Here is a 22,847-nt window from a genome sequence, read left to right as displayed (position 1 = left end):
CCCGAGTCCTCCAGGGCCCGAGTCCTCCAGGGCCCGAGTCCTCCAGGGCCCGAGTCCTCCAGGGCCCGAGTCCTCCAGGGCCCGAGTCCTCCAGGGCCCGAGTCCTCCAGGGCCCGAGTCCTCCAGGGCCCGAGTCCTCCAGGGCCCGAGTCCTCCAGGGCCCGAGTCCTCCAGGGCCCGAGTCCTCCAGGGCCCGAGTCCTCCAGGGCCCGAGTCCTCCAGGGCCCGAGTCCTCCAGGGCCCGAGTCCTCCAGGGCCCGAGTCCTCCAGGGCCCGAGTCCTCCAGGGCCCGAGTCCTCCAGGGCCCGAGTCCTCCAGGGCCCGAGTCCTCCAGGGCCCGAGTCCTCCAGGGCCCGAGTCCTCCAGGGCCCGAGTCCTCCAGGGCCCGAGTCCTCCAGGGCCCGAGTCCTCCAGGGCCCGAGTCCTCCAGGGCCCGAGTCCTCCAGGGCCCGAGTCCTCCAGGGCCCGAGTCCTCCAGGGCCCGAGTCCTCCAGGGCCCGAGTCCTCCAGGGCCCGAGTCCTCCAGGGCCCGAGTCCTCCAGGGCCCGAGTCCTCCAGGGCCCGAGTCCTCCAGGGCCCGAGTCCTCCAGGGCCCGAGTCCTCCAGGGCCCGAGTCCTCCAGGGCCCGAGTCCTCCAGGGCCCGAGTCCTCCAGGGCCCGAGTCCTCCAGGGCCCGAGTCCTCCAGGGCCCGAGTCCTCCAGGGCCCGAGTCCTCCAGGGCCCGAGTCCTCCAGGGCCCGAGTCCTCCAGGGCCCGAGTCCTCCAGGGCCCGAGTCCTCCAGGGCCCGAGTCCTCCAGGGCCCGAGTCCTCCAGGGCCCGAGTCCTCCAGGGCCCGAGTCCTCCAGGGCCCGAGTCCTCCAGGGCCCGAGTCCTCCAGGGCCCGAGTCCTCCAGGGCCCGAGTCCTCCAGGGCCCGAGTCCTCCAGGGCCCGAGTCCTCCAGGGCCCGAGTCCTCCAGGGCCCGAGTCCTCCAGGGCCCGAGTCCTCCAGGGCCCGAGTCCTCCAGGGCCCGAGTCCTCCAGGGCCCGAGTCCTCCAGGGCCCGAGTCCTCCAGGGCCCGAGTCCTCCAGGGCCCGAGTCCTCCAGGGCCCGAGTCCTCCAGGGCCCGAGTCCTCCAGGGCCCGAGTCCTCCAGGGCCCGAGTCCTCCAGGGCCCGAGTCCTCCAGGGCCCGAGTCCTCCAGGGCCCGAGTCCTCCAGGGCCCGAGTCCTCCAGGGCCCGAGTCCTCCAGGGCCCGAGTCCTCCAGGGCCCGAGTCCTCCAGGGCCCGAGTCCTCCAGGGCCCGAGTCCTCCAGGGCCCGAGTCCTCCAGGGCCCGAGTCCTCCAGGGCCCGAGTCCTCCAGGGCCCGAGTCCTCCAGGGCCCGAGTCCTCCAGGGCCCGAGTCCTCCAGGGCCCGAGTCCTCCAGGGCCCGAGTCCTCCAGGGCCCGAGTCCTCCAGGGCCCGAGTCCTCCAGGGCCCGAGTCCTCCAGGGCCCGAGTCCTCCAGGGCCCGAGTCCTCCAGGGCCCGAGTCCTCCAGGGCCCGAGTCCTCCAGGGCCCGAGTCCTCCAGGGCCCGAGTCCTCCAGGGCCCGAGTCCTCCAGGGCCCGAGTCCTCCAGGGCCCGAGTCCTCCAGGGCCCGAGTCCTCCAGGGCCCGAGTCCTCCAGGGCCCGAGTCCTCCAGGGCCCGAGTCCTCCAGGGCCCGAGTCCTCCAGGGCCCGAGTCCTCCAGGGCCCGAGTCCTCCAGGGCCCGAGTCCTCCAGGGCCCGAGTCCTCCAGGGCCCGAGTCCTCCAGGGCCCGAGTCCTCCAGGGCCCGAGTCCTCCAGGGCCCGAGTCCTCCAGGGCCCGAGTCCTCCAGGGCCCGAGTCCTCCAGGGCCCGAGTCCTCCAGGGCCCGAGTCCTCCAGGGCCCGAGTCCTCCAGGGCCCGAGTCCTCCAGGGCCCGAGTCCTCCAGGGCCCGAGTCCTCCAGGGCCCGAGTCCTCCAGGGCCCGAGTCCTCCAGGGCCCGAGTCCTCCAGGGCCCGAGTCCTCCAGGGCCCGAGTCCTCCAGGGCCCGAGTCCTCCAGGGCCCGAGTCCTCCAGGGCCCGAGTCCTCCAGGGCCCGAGTCCTCCAGGGCCCGAGTCCTCCAGGGCCCGAGTCCTCCAGGGCCCGAGTCCTCCAGGGCCCGAGTCCTCCAGGGCCCGAGTCCTCCAGGGCCCGAGTCCTCCAGGGCCCGAGTCCTCCAGGGCCCGAGTCCTCCAGGGCCCGAGTCCTCCAGGGCCCGAGTCCTCCAGGGCCCGAGTCCTCCAGGGCCCGAGTCCTCCAGGGCCCGAGTCCTCCAGGGCCCGAGTCCTCCAGGGCCCGAGTCCTCCAGGGCCCGAGTCCTCCAGGGCCCGAGTCCTCCAGGGCCCGAGTCCTCCAGGGCCCGAGTCCTCCAGGGCCCGAGTCCTCCAGGGCCCGAGTCCTCCAGGGCCCGAGTCCTCCAGGGCCCGAGTCCTCCAGGGCCCGAGTCCTCCAGGGCCCGAGTCCTCCAGGGCCCGAGTCCTCCAGGGCCCGAGTCCTCCAGGGCCCGAGTCCTCCAGGGCCCGAGTCCTCCAGGGCCCGAGTCCTCCAGGGCCCGAGTCCTCCAGGGCCCGAGTCCTCCAGGGCCCGAGTCCTCCAGGGCCCGAGTCCTCCAGGGCCCGAGTCCTCCAGGGCCCGAGTCCTCCAGGGCCCGAGTCCTCCAGGGCCCGAGTCCTCCAGGGCCCGAGTCCTCCAGGGCCCGAGTCCTCCAGGGCCCGAGTCCTCCAGGGCCCGAGTCCTCCAGGGCCCGAGTCCTCCAGGGCCCGAGTCCTCCAGGGCCCGAGTCCTCCAGGGCCCGAGTCCTCCAGGGCCCGAGTCCTCCAGGGCCCGAGTCCTCCAGGGCCCGAGTCCTCCAGGGCCCGAGTCCTCCAGGGCCCGAGTCCTCCAGGGCCCGAGTCCTCCAGGGCCCGAGTCCTCCAGGGCCCGAGTCCTCCAGGGCCCGAGTCCTCCAGGGCCCGAGTCCTCCAGGGCCCGAGTCCTCCAGGGCCCGAGTCCTCCAGGGCCCGAGTCCTCCAGGGCCCGAGTCCTCCAGGGCCCGAGTCCTCCAGGGCCCGAGTCCTCCAGGGCCCGAGTCCTCCAGGGCCCGAGTCCTCCAGGGCCCGAGTCCTCCAGGGCCCGAGTCCTCCAGGGCCCGAGTCCTCCAGGGCCCGAGTCCTCCAGGGCCCGAGTCCTCCAGGGCCCGAGTCCTCCAGGGCCCGAGTCCTCCAGGGCCCGAGTCCTCCAGGGCCCGAGTCCTCCAGGGCCCGAGTCCTCCAGGGCCCGAGTCCTCCAGGGCCCGAGTCCTCCAGGGCCCGAGTCCTCCAGGGCCCGAGTCCTCCAGGGCCCGAGTCCTCCAGGGCCCGAGTCCTCCAGGGCCCGAGTCCTCCAGGGCCCGAGTCCTCCAGGGCCCGAGTCCTCCAGGGCCCGAGTCCTCCAGGGCCCGAGTCCTCCAGGGCCCGAGTCCTCCAGGGCCCGAGTCCTCCAGGGCCCGAGTCCTCCAGGGCCCGAGTCCTCCAGGGCCCGAGTCCTCCAGGGCCCGAGTCCTCCAGGGCCCGAGTCCTCCAGGGCCCGAGTCCTCCAGGGCCCGAGTCCTCCAGGGCCCGAGTCCTCCAGGGCCCGAGTCCTCCAGGGCCCGAGTCCTCCAGGGCCCGAGTCCTCCAGGGCCCGAGTCCTCCAGGGCCCGAGTCCTCCAGGGCCCGAGTCCTCCAGGGCCCGAGTCCTCCAGGGCCCGAGTCCTCCAGGGCCCGAGTCCTCCAGGGCCCGAGTCCTCCAGGGCCCGAGTCCTCCAGGGCCCGAGTCCTCCAGGGCCCGAGTCCTCCAGGGCCCGAGTCCTCCAGGGCCCGAGTCCTCCAGGGCCCGAGTCCTCCAGGGCCCGAGTCCTCCAGGGCCCGAGTCCTCCAGGGCCCGAGTCCTCCAGGGCCCGAGTCCTCCAGGGCCCGAGTCCTCCAGGGCCCGAGTCCTCCAGGGCCCGAGTCCTCCAGGGCCCGAGTCCTCCAGGGCCCGAGTCCTCCAGGGCCCGAGTCCTCCAGGGCCCGAGTCCTCCAGGGCCCGAGTCCTCCAGGGCCCGAGTCCTCCAGGGCCCGAGTCCTCCAGGGCCCGAGTCCTCCAGGGCCCGAGTCCTCCAGGGCCCGAGTCCTCCAGGGCCCGAGTCCTCCAGGGCCCGAGTCCTCCAGGGCCCGAGTCCTCCAGGGCCCGAGTCCTCCAGGGCCCGAGTCCTCCAGGGCCCGAGTCCTCCAGGGCCCGAGTCCTCCAGGGCCCGAGTCCTCCAGGGCCCGAGTCCTCCAGGGCCCGAGTCCTCCAGGGCCCGAGTCCTCCAGGGCCCGAGTCCTCCAGGGCCCGAGTCCTCCAGGGCCCGAGTCCTCCAGGGCCCGAGTCCTCCAGGGCCCGAGTCCTCCAGGGCCCGAGTCCTCCAGGGCCCGAGTCCTCCAGGGCCCGAGTCCTCCAGGGCCCGAGTCCTCCAGGGCCCGAGTCCTCCAGGGCCCGAGTCCTCCAGGGCCCGAGTCCTCCAGGGCCCGAGTCCTCCAGGGCCCGAGTCCTCCAGGGCCCGAGTCCTCCAGGGCCCGAGTCCTCCAGGGCCCGAGTCCTCCAGGGCCCGAGTCCTCCAGGGCCCGAGTCCTCCAGGGCCCGAGTCCTCCAGGGCCCGAGTCCTCCAGGGCCCGAGTCCTCCAGGGCCCGAGTCCTCCAGGGCCCGAGTCCTCCAGGGCCCGAGTCCTCCAGGGCCCGAGTCCTCCAGGGCCCGAGTCCTCCAGGGCCCGAGTCCTCCAGGGCCCGAGTCCTCCAGGGCCCGAGTCCTCCAGGGCCCGAGTCCTCCAGGGCCCGAGTCCTCCAGGGCCCGAGTCCTCCAGGGCCCGAGTCCTCCAGGGCCCGAGTCCTCCAGGGCCCGAGTCCTCCAGGGCCCGAGTCCTCCAGGGCCCGAGTCCTCCAGGGCCCGAGTCCTCCAGGGCCCGAGTCCTCCAGGGCCCGAGTCCTCCAGGGCCCGAGTCCTCCAGGGCCCGAGTCCTCCAGGGCCCGAGTCCTCCAGGGCCCGAGTCCTCCAGGGCCCGAGTCCTCCAGGGCCCGAGTCCTCCAGGGCCCGAGTCCTCCAGGGCCCGAGTCCTCCAGGGCCCGAGTCCTCCAGGGCCCGAGTCCTCCAGGGCCCGAGTCCTCCAGGGCCCGAGTCCTCCAGGGCCCGAGTCCTCCAGGGCCCGAGTCCTCCAGGGCCCGAGTCCTCCAGGGCCCGAGTCCTCCAGGGCCCGAGTCCTCCAGGGCCCGAGTCCTCCAGGGCCCGAGTCCTCCAGGGCCCGAGTCCTCCAGGGCCCGAGTCCTCCAGGGCCCGAGTCCTCCAGGGCCCGAGTCCTCCAGGGCCCGAGTCCTCCAGGGCCCGAGTCCTCCAGGGCCCGAGTCCTCCAGGGCCCGAGTCCTCCAGGGCCCGAGTCCTCCAGGGCCCGAGTCCTCCAGGGCCCGAGTCCTCCAGGGCCCGAGTCCTCCAGGGCCCGAGTCCTCCAGGGCCCGAGTCCTCCAGGGCCCGAGTCCTCCAGGGCCCGAGTCCTCCAGGGCCCGAGTCCTCCAGGGCCCGAGTCCTCCAGGGCCCGAGTCCTCCAGGGCCCGAGTCCTCCAGGGCCCGAGTCCTCCAGGGCCCGAGTCCTCCAGGGCCCGAGTCCTCCAGGGCCCGAGTCCTCCAGGGCCCGAGTCCTCCAGGGCCCGAGTCCTCCAGGGCCCGAGTCCTCCAGGGCCCGAGTCCTCCAGGGCCCGAGTCCTCCAGGGCCCGAGTCCTCCAGGGCCCGAGTCCTCCAGGGCCCGAGTCCTCCAGGGCCCGAGTCCTCCAGGGCCCGAGTCCTCCAGGGCCCGAGTCCTCCAGGGCCCGAGTCCTCCAGGGCCCGAGTCCTCCAGGGCCCGAGTCCTCCAGGGCCCGAGTCCTCCAGGGCCCGAGTCCTCCAGGGCCCGAGTCCTCCAGGGCCCGAGTCCTCCAGGGCCCGAGTCCTCCAGGGCCCGAGTCCTCCAGGGCCCGAGTCCTCCAGGGCCCGAGTCCTCCAGGGCCCGAGTCCTCCAGGGCCCGAGTCCTCCAGGGCCCGAGTCCTCCAGGGCCCGAGTCCTCCAGGGCCCGAGTCCTCCAGGGCCCGAGTCCTCCAGGGCCCGAGTCCTCCAGGGCCCGAGTCCTCCAGGGCCCGAGTCCTCCAGGGCCCGAGTCCTCCAGGGCCCGAGTCCTCCAGGGCCCGAGTCCTCCAGGGCCCGAGTCCTCCAGGGCCCGAGTCCTCCAGGGCCCGAGTCCTCCAGGGCCCGAGTCCTCCAGGGCCCGAGTCCTCCAGGGCCCGAGTCCTCCAGGGCCCGAGTCCTCCAGGGCCCGAGTCCTCCAGGGCCCGAGTCCTCCAGGGCCCGAGTCCTCCAGGGCCCGAGTCCTCCAGGGCCCGAGTCCTCCAGGGCCCGAGTCCTCCAGGGCCCGAGTCCTCCAGGGCCCGAGTCCTCCAGGGCCCGAGTCCTCCAGGGCCCGAGTCCTCCAGGGCCCGAGTCCTCCAGGGCCCGAGTCCTCCAGGGCCCGAGTCCTCCAGGGCCCGAGTCCTCCAGGGCCCGAGTCCTCCAGGGCCCGAGTCCTCCAGGGCCCGAGTCCTCCAGGGCCCGAGTCCTCCAGGGCCCGAGTCCTCCAGGGCCCGAGTCCTCCAGGGCCCGAGTCCTCCAGGGCCCGAGTCCTCCAGGGCCCGAGTCCTCCAGGGCCCGAGTCCTCCAGGGCCCGAGTCCTCCAGGGCCCGAGTCCTCCAGGGCCCGAGTCCTCCAGGGCCCGAGTCCTCCAGGGCCCGAGTCCTCCAGGGCCCGAGTCCTCCAGGGCCCGAGTCCTCCAGGGCCCGAGTCCTCCAGGGCCCGAGTCCTCCAGGGCCCGAGTCCTCCAGGGCCCGAGTCCTCCAGGGCCCGAGTCCTCCAGGGCCCGAGTCCTCCAGGGCCCGAGTCCTCCAGGGCCCGAGTCCTCCAGGGCCCGAGTCCTCCAGGGCCCGAGTCCTCCAGGGCCCGAGTCCTCCAGGGCCCGAGTCCTCCAGGGCCCGAGTCCTCCAGGGCCCGAGTCCTCCAGGGCCCGAGTCCTCCAGGGCCCGAGTCCTCCAGGGCCCGAGTCCTCCAGGGCCCGAGTCCTCCAGGGCCCGAGTCCTCCAGGGCCCGAGTCCTCCAGGGCCCGAGTCCTCCAGGGCCCGAGTCCTCCAGGGCCCGAGTCCTCCAGGGCCCGAGTCCTCCAGGGCCCGAGTCCTCCAGGGCCCGAGTCCTCCAGGGCCCGAGTCCTCCAGGGCCCGAGTCCTCCAGGGCCCGAGTCCTCCAGGGCCCGAGTCCTCCAGGGCCCGAGTCCTCCAGGGCCCGAGTCCTCCAGGGCCCGAGTCCTCCAGGGCCCGAGTCCTCCAGGGCCCGAGTCCTCCAGGGCCCGAGTCCTCCAGGGCCCGAGTCCTCCAGGGCCCGAGTCCTCCAGGGCCCGAGTCCTCCAGGGCCCGAGTCCTCCAGGGCCCGAGTCCTCCAGGGCCCGAGTCCTCCAGGGCCCGAGTCCTCCAGGGCCCGAGTCCTCCAGGGCCCGAGTCCTCCAGGGCCCGAGTCCTCCAGGGCCCGAGTCCTCCAGGGCCCGAGTCCTCCAGGGCCCGAGTCCTCCAGGGCCCGAGTCCTCCAGGGCCCGAGTCCTCCAGGGCCCGAGTCCTCCAGGGCCCGAGTCCTCCAGGGCCCGAGTCCTCCAGGGCCCGAGTCCTCCAGGGCCCGAGTCCTCCAGGGCCCGAGTCCTCCAGGGCCCGAGTCCTCCAGGGCCCGAGTCCTCCAGGGCCCGAGTCCTCCAGGGCCCGAGTCCTCCAGGGCCCGAGTCCTCCAGGGCCCGAGTCCTCCAGGGCCCGAGTCCTCCAGGGCCCGAGTCCTCCAGGGCCCGAGTCCTCCAGGGCCCGAGTCCTCCAGGGCCCGAGTCCTCCAGGGCCCGAGTCCTCCAGGGCCCGAGTCCTCCAGGGCCCGAGTCCTCCAGGGCCCGAGTCCTCCAGGGCCCGAGTCCTCCAGGGCCCGAGTCCTCCAGGGCCCGAGTCCTCCAGGGCCCGAGTCCTCCAGGGCCCGAGTCCTCCAGGGCCCGAGTCCTCCAGGGCCCGAGTCCTCCAGGGCCCGAGTCCTCCAGGGCCCGAGTCCTCCAGGGCCCGAGTCCTCCAGGGCCCGAGTCCTCCAGGGCCCGAGTCCTCCAGGGCCCGAGTCCTCCAGGGCCCGAGTCCTCCAGGGCCCGAGTCCTCCAGGGCCCGAGTCCTCCAGGGCCCGAGTCCTCCAGGGCCCGAGTCCTCCAGGGCCCGAGTCCTCCAGGGCCCGAGTCCTCCAGGGCCCGAGTCCTCCAGGGCCCGAGTCCTCCAGGGCCCGAGTCCTCCAGGGCCCGAGTCCTCCAGGGCCCGAGTCCTCCAGGGCCCGAGTCCTCCAGGGCCCGAGTCCTCCAGGGCCCGAGTCCTCCAGGGCCCGAGTCCTCCAGGGCCCGAGTCCTCCAGGGCCCGAGTCCTCCAGGGCCCGAGTCCTCCAGGGCCCGAGTCCTCCAGGGCCCGAGTCCTCCAGGGCCCGAGTCCTCCAGGGCCCGAGTCCTCCAGGGCCCGAGTCCTCCAGGGCCCGAGTCCTCCAGGGCCCGAGTCCTCCAGGGCCCGAGTCCTCCAGGGCCCGAGTCCTCCAGGGCCCGAGTCCTCCAGGGCCCGAGTCCTCCAGGGCCCGAGTCCTCCAGGGCCCGAGTCCTCCAGGGCCCGAGTCCTCCAGGGCCCGAGTCCTCCAGGGCCCGAGTCCTCCAGGGCCCGAGTCCTCCAGGGCCCGAGTCCTCCAGGGCCCGAGTCCTCCAGGGCCCGAGTCCTCCAGGGCCCGAGTCCTCCAGGGCCCGAGTCCTCCAGGGCCCGAGTCCTCCAGGGCCCGAGTCCTCCAGGGCCCGAGTCCTCCAGGGCCCGAGTCCTCCAGGGCCCGAGTCCTCCAGGGCCCGAGTCCTCCAGGGCCCGAGTCCTCCAGGGCCCGAGTCCTCCAGGGCCCGAGTCCTCCAGGGCCCGAGTCCTCCAGGGCCCGAGTCCTCCAGGGCCCGAGTCCTCCAGGGCCCGAGTCCTCCAGGGCCCGAGTCCTCCAGGGCCCGAGTCCTCCAGGGCCCGAGTCCTCCAGGGCCCGAGTCCTCCAGGGCCCGAGTCCTCCAGGGCCCGAGTCCTCCAGGGCCCGAGTCCTCCAGGGCCCGAGTCCTCCAGGGCCCGAGTCCTCCAGGGCCCGAGTCCTCCAGGGCCCGAGTCCTCCAGGGCCCGAGTCCTCCAGGGCCCGAGTCCTCCAGGGCCCGAGTCCTCCAGGGCCCGAGTCCTCCAGGGCCCGAGTCCTCCAGGGCCCGAGTCCTCCAGGGCCCGAGTCCTCCAGGGCCCGAGTCCTCCAGGGCCCGAGTCCTCCAGGGCCCGAGTCCTCCAGGGCCCGAGTCCTCCAGGGCCCGAGTCCTCCAGGGCCCGAGTCCTCCAGGGCCCGAGTCCTCCAGGGCCCGAGTCCTCCAGGGCCCGAGTCCTCCAGGGCCCGAGTCCTCCAGGGCCCGAGTCCTCCAGGGCCCGAGTCCTCCAGGGCCCGAGTCCTCCAGGGCCCGAGTCCTCCAGGGCCCGAGTCCTCCAGGGCCCGAGTCCTCCAGGGCCCGAGTCCTCCAGGGCCCGAGTCCTCCAGGGCCCGAGTCCTCCAGGGCCCGAGTCCTCCAGGGCCCGAGTCCTCCAGGGCCCGAGTCCTCCAGGGCCCGAGTCCTCCAGGGCCCGAGTCCTCCAGGGCCCGAGTCCTCCAGGGCCCGAGTCCTCCAGGGCCCGAGTCCTCCAGGGCCCGAGTCCTCCAGGGCCCGAGTCCTCCAGGGCCCGAGTCCTCCAGGGCCCGAGTCCTCCAGGGCCCGAGTCCTCCAGGGCCCGAGTCCTCCAGGGCCCGAGTCCTCCAGGGCCCGAGTCCTCCAGGGCCCGAGTCCTCCAGGGCCCGAGTCCTCCAGGGCCCGAGTCCTCCAGGGCCCGAGTCCTCCAGGGCCCGAGTCCTCCAGGGCCCGAGTCCTCCAGGGCCCGAGTCCTCCAGGGCCCGAGTCCTCCAGGGCCCGAGTCCTCCAGGGCCCGAGTCCTCCAGGGCCCGAGTCCTCCAGGGCCCGAGTCCTCCAGGGCCCGAGTCCTCCAGGGCCCGAGTCCTCCAGGGCCCGAGTCCTCCAGGGCCCGAGTCCTCCAGGGCCCGAGTCCTCCAGGGCCCGAGTCCTCCAGGGCCCGAGTCCTCCAGGGCCCGAGTCCTCCAGGGCCCGAGTCCTCCAGGGCCCGAGTCCTCCAGGGCCCGAGTCCTCCAGGGCCCGAGTCCTCCAGGGCCCGAGTCCTCCAGGGCCCGAGTCCTCCAGGGCCCGAGTCCTCCAGGGCCCGAGTCCTCCAGGGCCCGAGTCCTCCAGGGCCCGAGTCCTCCAGGGCCCGAGTCCTCCAGGGCCCGAGTCCTCCAGGGCCCGAGTCCTCCAGGGCCCGAGTCCTCCAGGGCCCGAGTCCTCCAGGGCCCGAGTCCTCCAGGGCCCGAGTCCTCCAGGGCCCGAGTCCTCCAGGGCCCGAGTCCTCCAGGGCCCGAGTCCTCCAGGGCCCGAGTCCTCCAGGGCCCGAGTCCTCCAGGGCCCGAGTCCTCCAGGGCCCGAGTCCTCCAGGGCCCGAGTCCTCCAGGGCCCGAGTCCTCCAGGGCCCGAGTCCTCCAGGGCCCGAGTCCTCCAGGGCCCGAGTCCTCCAGGGCCCGAGTCCTCCAGGGCCCGAGTCCTCCAGGGCCCGAGTCCTCCAGGGCCCGAGTCCTCCAGGGCCCGAGTCCTCCAGGGCCCGAGTCCTCCAGGGCCCGAGTCCTCCAGGGCCCGAGTCCTCCAGGGCCCGAGTCCTCCAGGGCCCGAGTCCTCCAGGGCCCGAGTCCTCCAGGGCCCGAGTCCTCCAGGGCCCGAGTCCTCCAGGGCCCGAGTCCTCCAGGGCCCGAGTCCTCCAGGGCCCGAGTCCTCCAGGGCCCGAGTCCTCCAGGGCCCGAGTCCTCCAGGGCCCGAGTCCTCCAGGGCCCGAGTCCTCCAGGGCCCGAGTCCTCCAGGGCCCGAGTCCTCCAGGGCCCGAGTCCTCCAGGGCCCGAGTCCTCCAGGGCCCGAGTCCTCCAGGGCCCGAGTCCTCCAGGGCCCGAGTCCTCCAGGGCCCGAGTCCTCCAGGGCCCGAGTCCTCCAGGGCCCGAGTCCTCCAGGGCCCGAGTCCTCCAGGGCCCGAGTCCTCCAGGGCCCGAGTCCTCCAGGGCCCGAGTCCTCCAGGGCCCGAGTCCTCCAGGGCCCGAGTCCTCCAGGGCCCGAGTCCTCCAGGGCCCGAGTCCTCCAGGGCCCGAGTCCTCCAGGGCCCGAGTCCTCCAGGGCCCGAGTCCTCCAGGGCCCGAGTCCTCCAGGGCCCGAGTCCTCCAGGGCCCGAGTCCTCCAGGGCCCGAGTCCTCCAGGGCCCGAGTCCTCCAGGGCCCGAGTCCTCCAGGGCCCGAGTCCTCCAGGGCCCGAGTCCTCCAGGGCCCGAGTCCTCCAGGGCCCGAGTCCTCCAGGGCCCGAGTCCTCCAGGGCCCGAGTCCTCCAGGGCCCGAGTCCTCCAGGGCCCGAGTCCTCCAGGGCCCGAGTCCTCCAGGGCCCGAGTCCTCCAGGGCCCGAGTCCTCCAGGGCCCGAGTCCTCCAGGGCCCGAGTCCTCCAGGGCCCGAGTCCTCCAGGGCCCGAGTCCTCCAGGGCCCGAGTCCTCCAGGGCCCGAGTCCTCCAGGGCCCGAGTCCTCCAGGGCCCGAGTCCTCCAGGGCCCGAGTCCTCCAGGGCCCGAGTCCTCCAGGGCCCGAGTCCTCCAGGGCCCGAGTCCTCCAGGGCCCGAGTCCTCCAGGGCCCGAGTCCTCCAGGGCCCGAGTCCTCCAGGGCCCGAGTCCTCCAGGGCCCGAGTCCTCCAGGGCCCGAGTCCTCCAGGGCCCGAGTCCTCCAGGGCCCGAGTCCTCCAGGGCCCGAGTCCTCCAGGGCCCGAGTCCTCCAGGGCCCGAGTCCTCCAGGGCCCGAGTCCTCCAGGGCCCGAGTCCTCCAGGGCCCGAGTCCTCCAGGGCCCGAGTCCTCCAGGGCCCGAGTCCTCCAGGGCCCGAGTCCTCCAGGGCCCGAGTCCTCCAGGGCCCGAGTCCTCCAGGGCCCGAGTCCTCCAGGGCCCGAGTCCTCCAGGGCCCGAGTCCTCCAGGGCCCGAGTCCTCCAGGGCCCGAGTCCTCCAGGGCCCGAGTCCTCCAGGGCCCGAGTCCTCCAGGGCCCGAGTCCTCCAGGGCCCGAGTCCTCCAGGGCCCGAGTCCTCCAGGGCCCGAGTCCTCCAGGGCCCGAGTCCTCCAGGGCCCGAGTCCTCCAGGGCCCGAGTCCTCCAGGGCCCGAGTCCTCCAGGGCCCGAGTCCTCCAGGGCCCGAGTCCTCCAGGGCCCGAGTCCTCCAGGGCCCGAGTCCTCCAGGGCCCGAGTCCTCCAGGGCCCGAGTCCTCCAGGGCCCGAGTCCTCCAGGGCCCGAGTCCTCCAGGGCCCGAGTCCTCCAGGGCCCGAGTCCTCCAGGGCCCGAGTCCTCCAGGGCCCGAGTCCTCCAGGGCCCGAGTCCTCCAGGGCCCGAGTCCTCCAGGGCCCGAGTCCTCCAGGGCCCGAGTCCTCCAGGGCCCGAGTCCTCCAGGGCCCGAGTCCTCCAGGGCCCGAGTCCTCCAGGGCCCGAGTCCTCCAGGGCCCGAGTCCTCCAGGGCCCGAGTCCTCCAGGGCCCGAGTCCTCCAGGGCCCGAGTCCTCCAGGGCCCGAGTCCTCCAGGGCCCGAGTCCTCCAGGGCCCGAGTCCTCCAGGGCCCGAGTCCTCCAGGGCCCGAGTCCTCCAGGGCCCGAGTCCTCCAGGGCCCGAGTCCTCCAGGGCCCGAGTCCTCCAGGGCCCGAGTCCTCCAGGGCCCGAGTCCTCCAGGGCCCGAGTCCTCCAGGGCCCGAGTCCTCCAGGGCCCGAGTCCTCCAGGGCCCGAGTCCTCCAGGGCCCGAGTCCTCCAGGGCCCGAGTCCTCCAGGGCCCGAGTCCTCCAGGGCCCGAGTCCTCCAGGGCCCGAGTCCTCCAGGGCCCGAGTCCATCAGAAAATTGTCCTCAACGCATATTAGGAACCGTTTGATTTGCTCGTGCCTGTTTGAATTACTTACCCAGCAGATGTCTGGGTAATTGAAGTCCCCCATGTGGACCAGTGCTCGTGATTGTGAGGCTACTAGCAGCTGCTCGTAGAAGGCCTTGTCGACTTCCTCCTCCTGATCTGGAGACCTGTAGTAGACCCCCACCACCATGTCTCCTATACAAGCCCACCCTTTTTGTTTTTTTACTCACAAGCTCTCCACCTGTCCATCACCCTCCCCCAGCTGGGGCTGGGTACACTCTAATTGCTCCCTCACATAAGGGCAACCCCACCCCCTTGCTTCCCCCGCCTGTCTCTCCTAAAGAGGATGTAGCCCTCCATGATTGTGTTCCAGTCATGTGAGCTGTCCCACCACGTCTCAGTGATCGCAACGAGATCGTGGCCCTGTGTCCGAACGCAGATCTAGAGCTCATCCTGTTTATTTCCCATGCTCCGTGCACAGGCCCTTTAGGGAAGCAGCAGGTACAGTTACCCCGGGGGGATGCAAGAAGAAGATACTGGACGGGGGATTGGGAACGCTACCTTCTCTGAGGAGCCCTCAGACAATCCTATGGGAGAGCTCAGAAGTTTTTCCCTGTCTTCAACAGTGACAGTGGTGTGAAATGTGTTCATCTGATCCGTGGCAGTATGGAACAATGCTAGGGCTGCATGGTATGATGAATGTGACCTTCTGTCCTACAGACCCTTCTATAAGCACAAGTCTAAGAAAAACAGAGTGGTTAATGTACATGTATGTAGTTCTTGTACCTTGCAAAGGAATGTTTTAGCAATTCGATTTGTGTCAATAGAGAGCTTGAAGGGAAATGTATTTGTAGGCTTTTACTTGAAGTCTCTGATATCTGGGGGGGTTCAGAATAGCTGCTAACTATTATGACTATTGCATGGGACACTATGCAAGTCTCTGGTATCTGGCCAGGAGACTAAGGAGACGGGGAGAGCTGAAGAATGACTAAAAGACAAAGCTTGCAGGGGACACTGCACAAGTCTCCGACATACAGTCAAGTTGGACAAAGGAGAAGGACCAGAGGGAGGAAGACTATGAGCCTTCCGCATGAGAGACCCCCAGAGGGACCACCGGAGAATGATACGCATGCTCCAGTAGGAGGGTTTGGATTCTGGAAACTAATTATAGTAACCCTGGTTTTTTTTAGAAGCAGTAATGAATATGTGTTAGCCTAGGAGCGTAAAAATCAGCTGCTTGATGTAACTGGTGTGCGTCTTGGTGCAGCAGAGACTCCCAGCGCACCCATCACTGTTTGCTTACTTCTATTCCTTTAATAAATTGTAAACTTTGATTATAGTCCTATTTTGAAGACTGAGCCATTTATAAGAGTAGTGAGGACTTCGCCCAGCCCTTCTCTGTCACCTTTAGCTCCCCTCCCTTCCCCCATCAAACCTAGTTTAAAGCCCTGGTAATCAGCCCAGAGAGCTTGCTCCCCAGCACACTTGTGCCCCACTTGCCCAGTCCTGGTCCCCAGATTTTTGTGCCAGGAACATGATTCCACAGAGCCTTCAAGCCTTTCTGTAGCTTTAAAGATGCTGAAATGGTCCCTGGCTTAAGAAGAACTAGTTCCCCGCCTGGCACTACGAATCATTGCTTAGGGCTAAAAGCTGAGGCTCTTGTCTGTTACGTGAACAGCCAGGGAGACTCGGCCTCCCTTCTCTGTTGAGTTTGGTGCTGCCTAGCCTTAACTTTTTCAGTACTCAGTAGTGTCCCCCAGGCTCTTGTATTTTGAGAGGGATTGCAATCCCCTTACATCATATGGGAATCCCAGTTTACTGTCTCAAGGGTGAATGGTGTAAGGCACTTGTAAATCATTGCAGATTGTCATTGTTGTCCGTTGCCATGTAAATTAAGGCCATGCAAGTACCTTCTACCATTTCTTCTTCCCTTTCATTTGTTGTCTGGTTTCTACCAAATATTAACATATTTGGTGAAATACCTTAAAACATTACTTTTTAATTAACAACTTTTTTTTTTTTTTTTCTCTCTAGGTCTGCCAGTAGCTGACAGAGTAGAAAGGTGTGCTTCTCTCTCTTCCTTGTATTGAGTTAGAGGCAATGCCTGACATCCAGCTAAGATGTACAAAAGAGAAGGAGAAGGACAAAGCCTGGGAGGAAGACTATGAGCCTTCAGCATGAGAGACCCCCAGAGGGACTACCGGGGACTGATACGCATGAGCCAGTGGGAGGGTTCGGAATCCGGGAACTAATTATAATAACCCTGCCTTTTCTAGAAGTAGTAATGAACATGTATTAGCCTAGGAGCAGAAAAAGCTGCCGCCTGATGAAACGTGTGTGCGTGTTGGAGGAGCCCAGACTCCCCGCGCACCCAGCGCTCGTTACTGGCCTTTTTTATTAACCCCATAAATAAATCTCATAAAGCTAAGTCGACTCGGAATTTATAACAGTATGATGAAAAGTGTTGCACTCCAAGTTGGGAAGGGGAGAGGAAAATGTTCATGTATACGTGAGAATTGTACTCAAACACCTCATTACACCTTTGCATACACCTTTTAAGGGAAAACTTTAAACCCGAGAAGCAACAGGCAGTTTTCTACGTTTCCTGATAACATGATAATATGATATAGGTATGATATCAAAGGATGATATCATACCTGTAGTCTGCTGCAGGCTGAAAAGTAGCCTGTGCCTCAGGTACCGTTTTATGCCTTTGCTTTTGTTGTTGTATGCCTTTGTTTTTGCTGTAAGTCTTCAAAAGGGAAATGAAATTGTCCTACCCAGCAGAAACACCGTCCAGAAGACACTTGAGTTTTTAGGGCCTGACTTCTCACTGAAACCAAAGGCAGGGATCTTACTGACCTGAAGAAAGAGGCTTTAATCTCTCCTGGCTTGTTTACACGTGAAGGAGCATGAAAGAGATGCGTGTCCTTGTATGTGAAGAGGAGGTGAAGGAAGAGCTAGTGCAAGGAACACACAAATCCATTGCGCTAGACTAATAAGTGGTTGGCTCTGAGCTGGGAGACTGCAACAGAAACACAGAACTATCTAGGTTGGAAGAGACCTCCAAGATCACCAAGCCCAACCTCTGACCTAATACTAACCAGTCCTCCACTAAACCATATCACTAAGCTCTACATCTAAACATCTTTTAAAGACACCGAGGGATGGTGACTCCACCACTTCCCTGGGCAGCCCATTCCAATGTCTAACAACCCTTTCGGTAAAGAAGGTCTTTCTAATATCCAACCTAAACAACCTAAACCTGGCACAACTTTAGCCCATTTCTCCTCGTCCTGTCACCAGGAACATGGGAAAATAGACCCACCCCCACTTTACTACATCTTCGTTTAAGGTACCCGTAGAGTGCGATAAGGCCGCCCCTGAGCCTTGTCTTTTGCAAGCTGAACAATCCCAGCTCCTTCAGCAGCTCCTCGTAAGACTTGTTCTCCAAACCCCCTCACCAGTTTAATTGCCCTTCTCTGGACTCGCTTGAGCACCTCCATGTCCTTCTTGTAGCCAGGGGCCCAAAACCGAACACAGTACTCGAGGTGCGGCCTCACCAGAGCCAAGTACAGGGAGAAAATCACTTCCCTAGCCCTGCTGGCCACACTGCTTCTTATACAAGCCAGGATGCTGCTGGCCTTCTTGGCCACCTGAGCACACTGCTGGCTCATATTCAGCTGACTATCCACCAATGCTCCCAGGTCTTTTCTGCCAGGCAGCTTTCTAACCACTCAGCAAATCTTCAGACTTCCAGATCTAGAGGAACACTTTGTCTGCAGCCTAAAAGCTACATGTACAGAAGCTCCCCCAAGCCAGCCAATCTTCTCCCCGCGACCTGCCAGAAAACAGCTGTCCTGGTTTCAGCTAGGATAGAGTTAATTTTCCTCCTAGGAGCTGGTAGGGTGCTATGTTGTGGATTAGGATGAACACAGAATCACAGAATTTCTGGACATCTTTCATACCCAAAGTGTGAAGCATCACCTCCAGACAGCAAACATTTTTCTGCTGCAAATGAGCCTTCAAGCCCACAAATCTCAGCAGGAAGTACCACACAAATCTTTAAAATGTGGCAGTGCGTAGGAAGTACCTGCAGGATTTGATGCTCTTTTAACCTTTGCTGAGCTGCTGATCTTCAAACCGATCTTACAGCTGCTGAATTTCTCTCCCCAGAATTACAAGTGGCTGTTGTTTGTTGTTCTACTTTTATTTTACTTTATTTTACTTTATTTTACTTTATTTTATTTAACCGCTTCTTCTGCTCAGTGGGCACTGGTCCTGATGATGCCATGGCCATGTCACAGGGGACAGAATGTTGGCGGTGGCCATGTCACAGAGGGAGCCTGTGATGCAGCCAGCCCTGGCGGCTATAAAAGGGCCGCAGCAGGCCAGTCCAGCCAGTCCGGCCGAGGAGTAGCCAGATGAGTGTGGGCTGAGAAGGGAGAGGAGAGGCCCTCCATGGCAATGAAGGGCAGCCACTCCCTTCCAGCTGTTTTTTTTTTTTTTATTATTATTATTACAGATAGAATCCTGGAAAAGGACATAGCAAGACCATGGCTACAGCCTTCTTCCAGCACTCCGCCGGAGACGTGTCAACACTCTACAGGAGAGATCTCTGGACTCCATGGCCACATGATAAGGAAGGTCAACACCCAATCCCTTCCCACATTGTGCTGCTGGCACCAGCCCCACTGATATCACGGTCACATCACAGTGGGGCTGGTGACAGGGTGGGCCCAGGAGGTGGGTGGCACAACACACAGGGGTTCGCTTGTTAGTGCTTTTGCTTCTCTGCTAGCCTCAGCGCTGGACATGGACACGAGCCCATGATACCACGCTCCTGGCCACCTCTCCTTGATGCACTGCTGGAGATGCATCAACATCCTACGGGACAGTCCTACAGAGGAGCAGATAGTGCCATCAGCTGCAGACGAGAATTCTGCAACACCCCACACTTGCTATATGAACTTGTCTATGTGTAACCTTTTCTTAATAAAATAACTTTTCTTAATAAAATGTAATTTTGAGAACCACTATGAATTGTGATGAAGTATCTTTTAGCTGTTTCCTGCTGATTCCCTGTGTGCTGTTCTCCCACAAAGACCAATGGAAACTTAATAATACCCATTGTTCAGCCATGAGGCCATATTTACACTTCAATCCCTTGTATGCATAAAATATTAAACTGCTCCTACACATGTTGCTCCAACAAGCCTTGAGCGAACGAACGGCTGCGCGAACGGCTGTGTGGTGCTTAGCTGCTGGCTGGGGGAAACCACAACGACAGCAATTTAGTCATGTAACCAAATTAAAGCCAAAACTTTCAGCCCGGTCCTTGACGTGAATACGGAGTGAGGATCCGTATCCTGGCATTTATATGTGATAGTTTATATGTAGCCAAAGTAAATACTGCAGTCGGAGGTCATGGCGCTAGATTTTTAAAAGTCCAGCATAAAGAAGAGATCTCAGAAAAGCAAATTTAAGCAACATTAATGTCAAGCAAAGTCTTTCTGATTGCTATATTCTTTATCTGTTGTGACTAGACAGATGAAAACCTATGACGGCAATTTTGCCTTTTAGGTCATTTTTCTTTTATTTATTTATTTTATTTATGTTTATTTATCTTATTTTAACAGGCTCTGTACTAATTTTCCTCACAGAATGACTAGCAGAAATATGACCCTTACATGCCTTTTGTATTTAATTCATTAGGTCAACTCTTAACCACTAAGTCCCTTGTCAGGTTATTTCTATTAGCAATAAGGAGCAATGGAACCTTAAACATTGAAACCAGGTTGATGAGCCTATTCCACAAGGTCTCATGACTCCACACATGTGAAGTGAAATCTGCCAGGTGGGGATCATTTGACCTTTGCTATATAGCAAGCATGAGGAGTTATGGGAAGAATTGCCACTCCAGGGGAGTTTGAGGTTCAGGTTACTTAGGGTACTTTTCTACTGTCCTTGTGAAATGGACTCAGTGTTCCCAAGTAGGCTGCTTTTTCTTTGTGTTTTCTACTATCTCTGTGAAATAGTTTTGGAGACTCTATGAGCTAGTAACATCAGTGGTGACTACTCAGAACAGGAAAACTCTGGTGGTGCTACTTCCCCGTGAAGTTGTTCGGCAGTGAGTCAACTTCAGAAGCTGGCAGGTAAGTGTTCCTGGGTTAAAAATTTGATTTGGGTTGGGGAGCTTGAGGACTTCTTTCACCTTGTCTGTTTCCAGTGAACTTAGATGGATTCTCAGCTGGTCTCCAGTCCTGGTCCCCGCTCCTGGTCCCCCCCCAAGAATTTGCTCCAATACCTTCCCAGGGACAGAGGTGAGACTTACTTGCCTGTAGTTTCCCAGTTACTCCTTCTTGCCCTTCTTGAAGACCAGAGTGACATTGGCTATCCTCCAGTCTTCAGGCACATCTCCTGTTCTCCAAGACCTTTCAAAGATGATAGAGTGGTTTGGCGATCACCTCGGCCAGTTCCCTCAGCACACATGGATGCATCCCATCGGGGCCCATGGATTTGTGTGTGTTAAAATGTTCAAGTGTTCTTCAAGTACGTTAAAGTGTTCAAGTTCTTCAAGTCTTCAAGAGCAAAGACTGTTTAAATTAAAGTGGTTTGAGTTAAATGCTGCATACATGCTGTGCCATCTCAGGCATGGCCTGATGTTCCATTTCCCTGACTCTTGTGTGGGATTGTATTCTTTGGCAGGACAGACAGCTTACACTTTGGGGGCTAAGTCTTAAACTGCTGCAGTAAATTAACTAGACTTTGACCAGTATAATTATTATTTAATGAGTGTCCCCGACTCACTATGTCACGATTTTGTGTGTTGAATGCTGAGGTCTGAAGCCTGTAATGTCTGTTAAAATGAAAGCAAAATAGCAGGTGTTCCGCATCATATACAGTATCTGTATGAATCAGATGTTTGACAAACTACTCAATGCTGGTCATAAAGTTTGTAAGTCTGGCCCAACAGGTGCCTCACTGGTATAAGTAGATTTTCTGACTGAGATTACACCTGATAATTCATTATCTGATCAGTTTTCTTTCCTGAGTTACTTCACAATTTTGATAATTAAGAAATGGGAATTACTAGTTCTATGTGTCTGACGATATAACATTTGCTACAGATGCGTGTTTTCATCAAAACGTCTTGGAATCTGTCTTTGAATTGAGCACAGGGCGTGGGCATGAATGCGTCTTTCCTGCTTTCAGCTGTAATTGCATATTATAGCTGTATCAGCATACATTTTTAAAATTGGACTTGAATAAGGACTTAGCTAATTTTTGAGGGATGGCTGCTGGTAAAGCAGACTTCTTCTAGCAATACTGTGAGATATGGTACACCACACTGCAGGTTTCAGATAATGAAGTTGCAGCCAATTATGTCTAAAATGGAAATTCTCATTTCCATAAAGTAATACCTATTTAAAAAGTAGCCTTCATTCCTGCTATTGGCCTTTTACTTGTCTTTTAACTACAGGGTGCAACTATATGAAAGTTGGCATGACTAAAACATTTTCCTATACTTGAATCAAAAGATAGCTGCTTCATATTTTTTATGTTTATGTATACTCAATGTGATCATAAATACCACGCATGAATGGTTCTTCCAAATTACATCATTTCAGAATATTTTTTGATGTGATATAATGTCCTAATATCAGTGGCAATCATCTGACAGGACAGAACCTGGTAGTAGAATCAAGGCTTATCTAAAGTGAATCATAATTATGGTCACATTTGCTAGTTATATAACTAAACATATTATTTATTTTTAGAAAATATGCAAGACAATCATTAAAAATAAATAAAATATGCAATTAAGGCTCCACTCAAAGTCATCATCCCAAGCCCATGCTGTTCACAAATTCACAACTATTTGGCCCCAGCTCTGCAAACTCACCAGCTCCACACCATACTTCAAGTAGGAGAACACCCCTGTTGGATGTAGAGCATGTTGCAGTCATGATTTTGCAAAGCAATCCTCAGGGCACAATGAGGAGGTTGTGTTCATCACTGGGATTTAAAAAGTATTTTTGTTTTTAGTACAAATAGCTTTGTCTCGAGAGAATTCTCAAAAAATAAATACTATATTTCCATATTAATGAGAATGTGCTTACATATTTAACACTTCACATTTTATTCAATTTTTAATACTCTTATCCAGTGGTCTGTACGCATGTACTTAAGCAATGACAAATATAACAGAGCATGCACAAATTAAGAATGCTTTGTTATTAAGAGCAACAAACATCCCCATCTTTTCAGTAACTATCTTTTCTTAATCAATGTCCCATTCTTGAAAAGCGGATGCCTTGCACCATTCCCACAAGGAGCCAAGTACTGAATTACATGTGTTAACGGAAGAATAAGGCTGCCAAATAACAAAAGAAGCAAATGAATGTCATGAAAGGTCATTTAAAAAAAAAAGTTAGATATTCCAGCAATCAGACCTCTCGTGAACATGAAAAAATTCTGGGATTCCTGAGGGTAAATTAGTTTTAGAAACTAGCAAAAAAATAAAGAGAAATACATATTCCAAAAAAAAAAAAAAAGTAGGGAGCTTTGAATTTGCTACCTAAACTATAAATACTAGGATGTCAAACTATCTATTAAAGGGATTTTAATTAGAAATAAGCACCAAGTGGTACTTCTAAAAGTGTTTTTCTTTCAGTATTTTTTTTTTAATTAAACTTCTATTTTTCTTTAGTTAACCATTTTGATTTCAGTGTTTATTTGGTACTTTGGAGCACTTTTAATTAGCTGGCTTTCTGCACCATTTCAGTAACATTTCCCAAATCTTTCAGGAAGTAATGCGTCTCTACTTTCTTTCCCCATGCATGCTGTTTACCCATACTGTTGCTGTCTGGTGTGTAAGACTTCCCAGCATCATGTAACAAAGTGGAGATGAAGCACTGAGCTGCCCCTGAGTGTTTGGGACAGAACAAGGACCTTACAGTACAGGGGAGGACAGAGTCTTCTTAACAACTACCCAGACACAAGAGAGTGATCCTTGTCCTGCAGCCTCAACCACCGTGTGTGACCGTGGGCACAATTCTAACAGAAGGAAAGGGGGAATGTGAATAAGGCATGTAAAATGACATGCTTTCCCAACGCATCACAGGGATATTGCATGCTAATATCTGCAGCTCTTGTAGACTGGTCTATGGATATTATGATCAAACAAATTTCAGCTGGAGCAATGCGCTAGCAGAGAGTACCATCACTATTCTTGGCTGTAACCGTGAGGCCAAAGTACACAAATGATCACCAGAATTACTCTGTTGTTACGTTTCTTCATTTTGTTTGAAGGAGGAAATCATGTGCTTTGCCAACATGACTCCCACCTCATTGCCACTGCCTCCACCTTACAAAATACTGCACCCCACCAGGTGTGCACACAGAGGGGCACACACACCAGAGCTGGCAGGCTGCACGTAGGCAGTGCTGCTGCAGAGCTCCTGCCCTGCTGGCTCCCGGCACGCTGCTCACTTCCAGATGTCCCTACAGAAACCATCTGGCTCTGCTGAATTAATGCCTTTCTGACCCTGATCTGCTGTGTCCTCTAAGAGTTTGTTTTCATTATCTCACATGAGCTGAAAATGAACTGTAAGCATTTTAAGACCTTACATAGCATTTTCCTATTTTTCACCCCTATACCTTTAATTACTTTTTACAGTCCAAACAAACTTGGGCCTATAATGAGCCAGACTCCCCTTTAGTGTCAATCAGTGGTGCTCTGCTACTTCAAACTTTCAGCGGCCAAAAAAACCCTCTAATCAACAGCACACAAAA

General features: G+C 61.5%; 1 long non-coding RNA gene across 1 annotated transcript; it reads left to right on the top strand.

Moving 5' to 3' along the window:
- Positions 1 to 18,944: 18,944 nt before the first annotated feature.
- Positions 18,945 to 21,284, top strand: LOC119717615 (uncharacterized). Its single transcript, XR_005267462.2, has 3 exons — positions 18,945 to 19,204; positions 19,279 to 19,372; positions 19,454 to 21,284. It is a non-coding gene; the product is annotated as an uncharacterized lncRNA (long non-coding RNA).
- Positions 21,285 to 22,847: the final 1,563 nt, after the last annotated feature.

This window comes from Anas platyrhynchos, chromosome 8, assembly GCF_047663525.1.
Source record: "Anas platyrhynchos isolate ZD024472 breed Pekin duck chromosome 8, IASCAAS_PekinDuck_T2T, whole genome shotgun sequence".
Classification (NCBI taxonomy): Eukaryota; Metazoa; Chordata; class Aves; order Anseriformes; family Anatidae; genus Anas; species Anas platyrhynchos.
The sequence above is the reverse complement of the archived record's forward strand: the minus strand, read 5'-3'. Positions and strand labels throughout refer to the sequence as shown.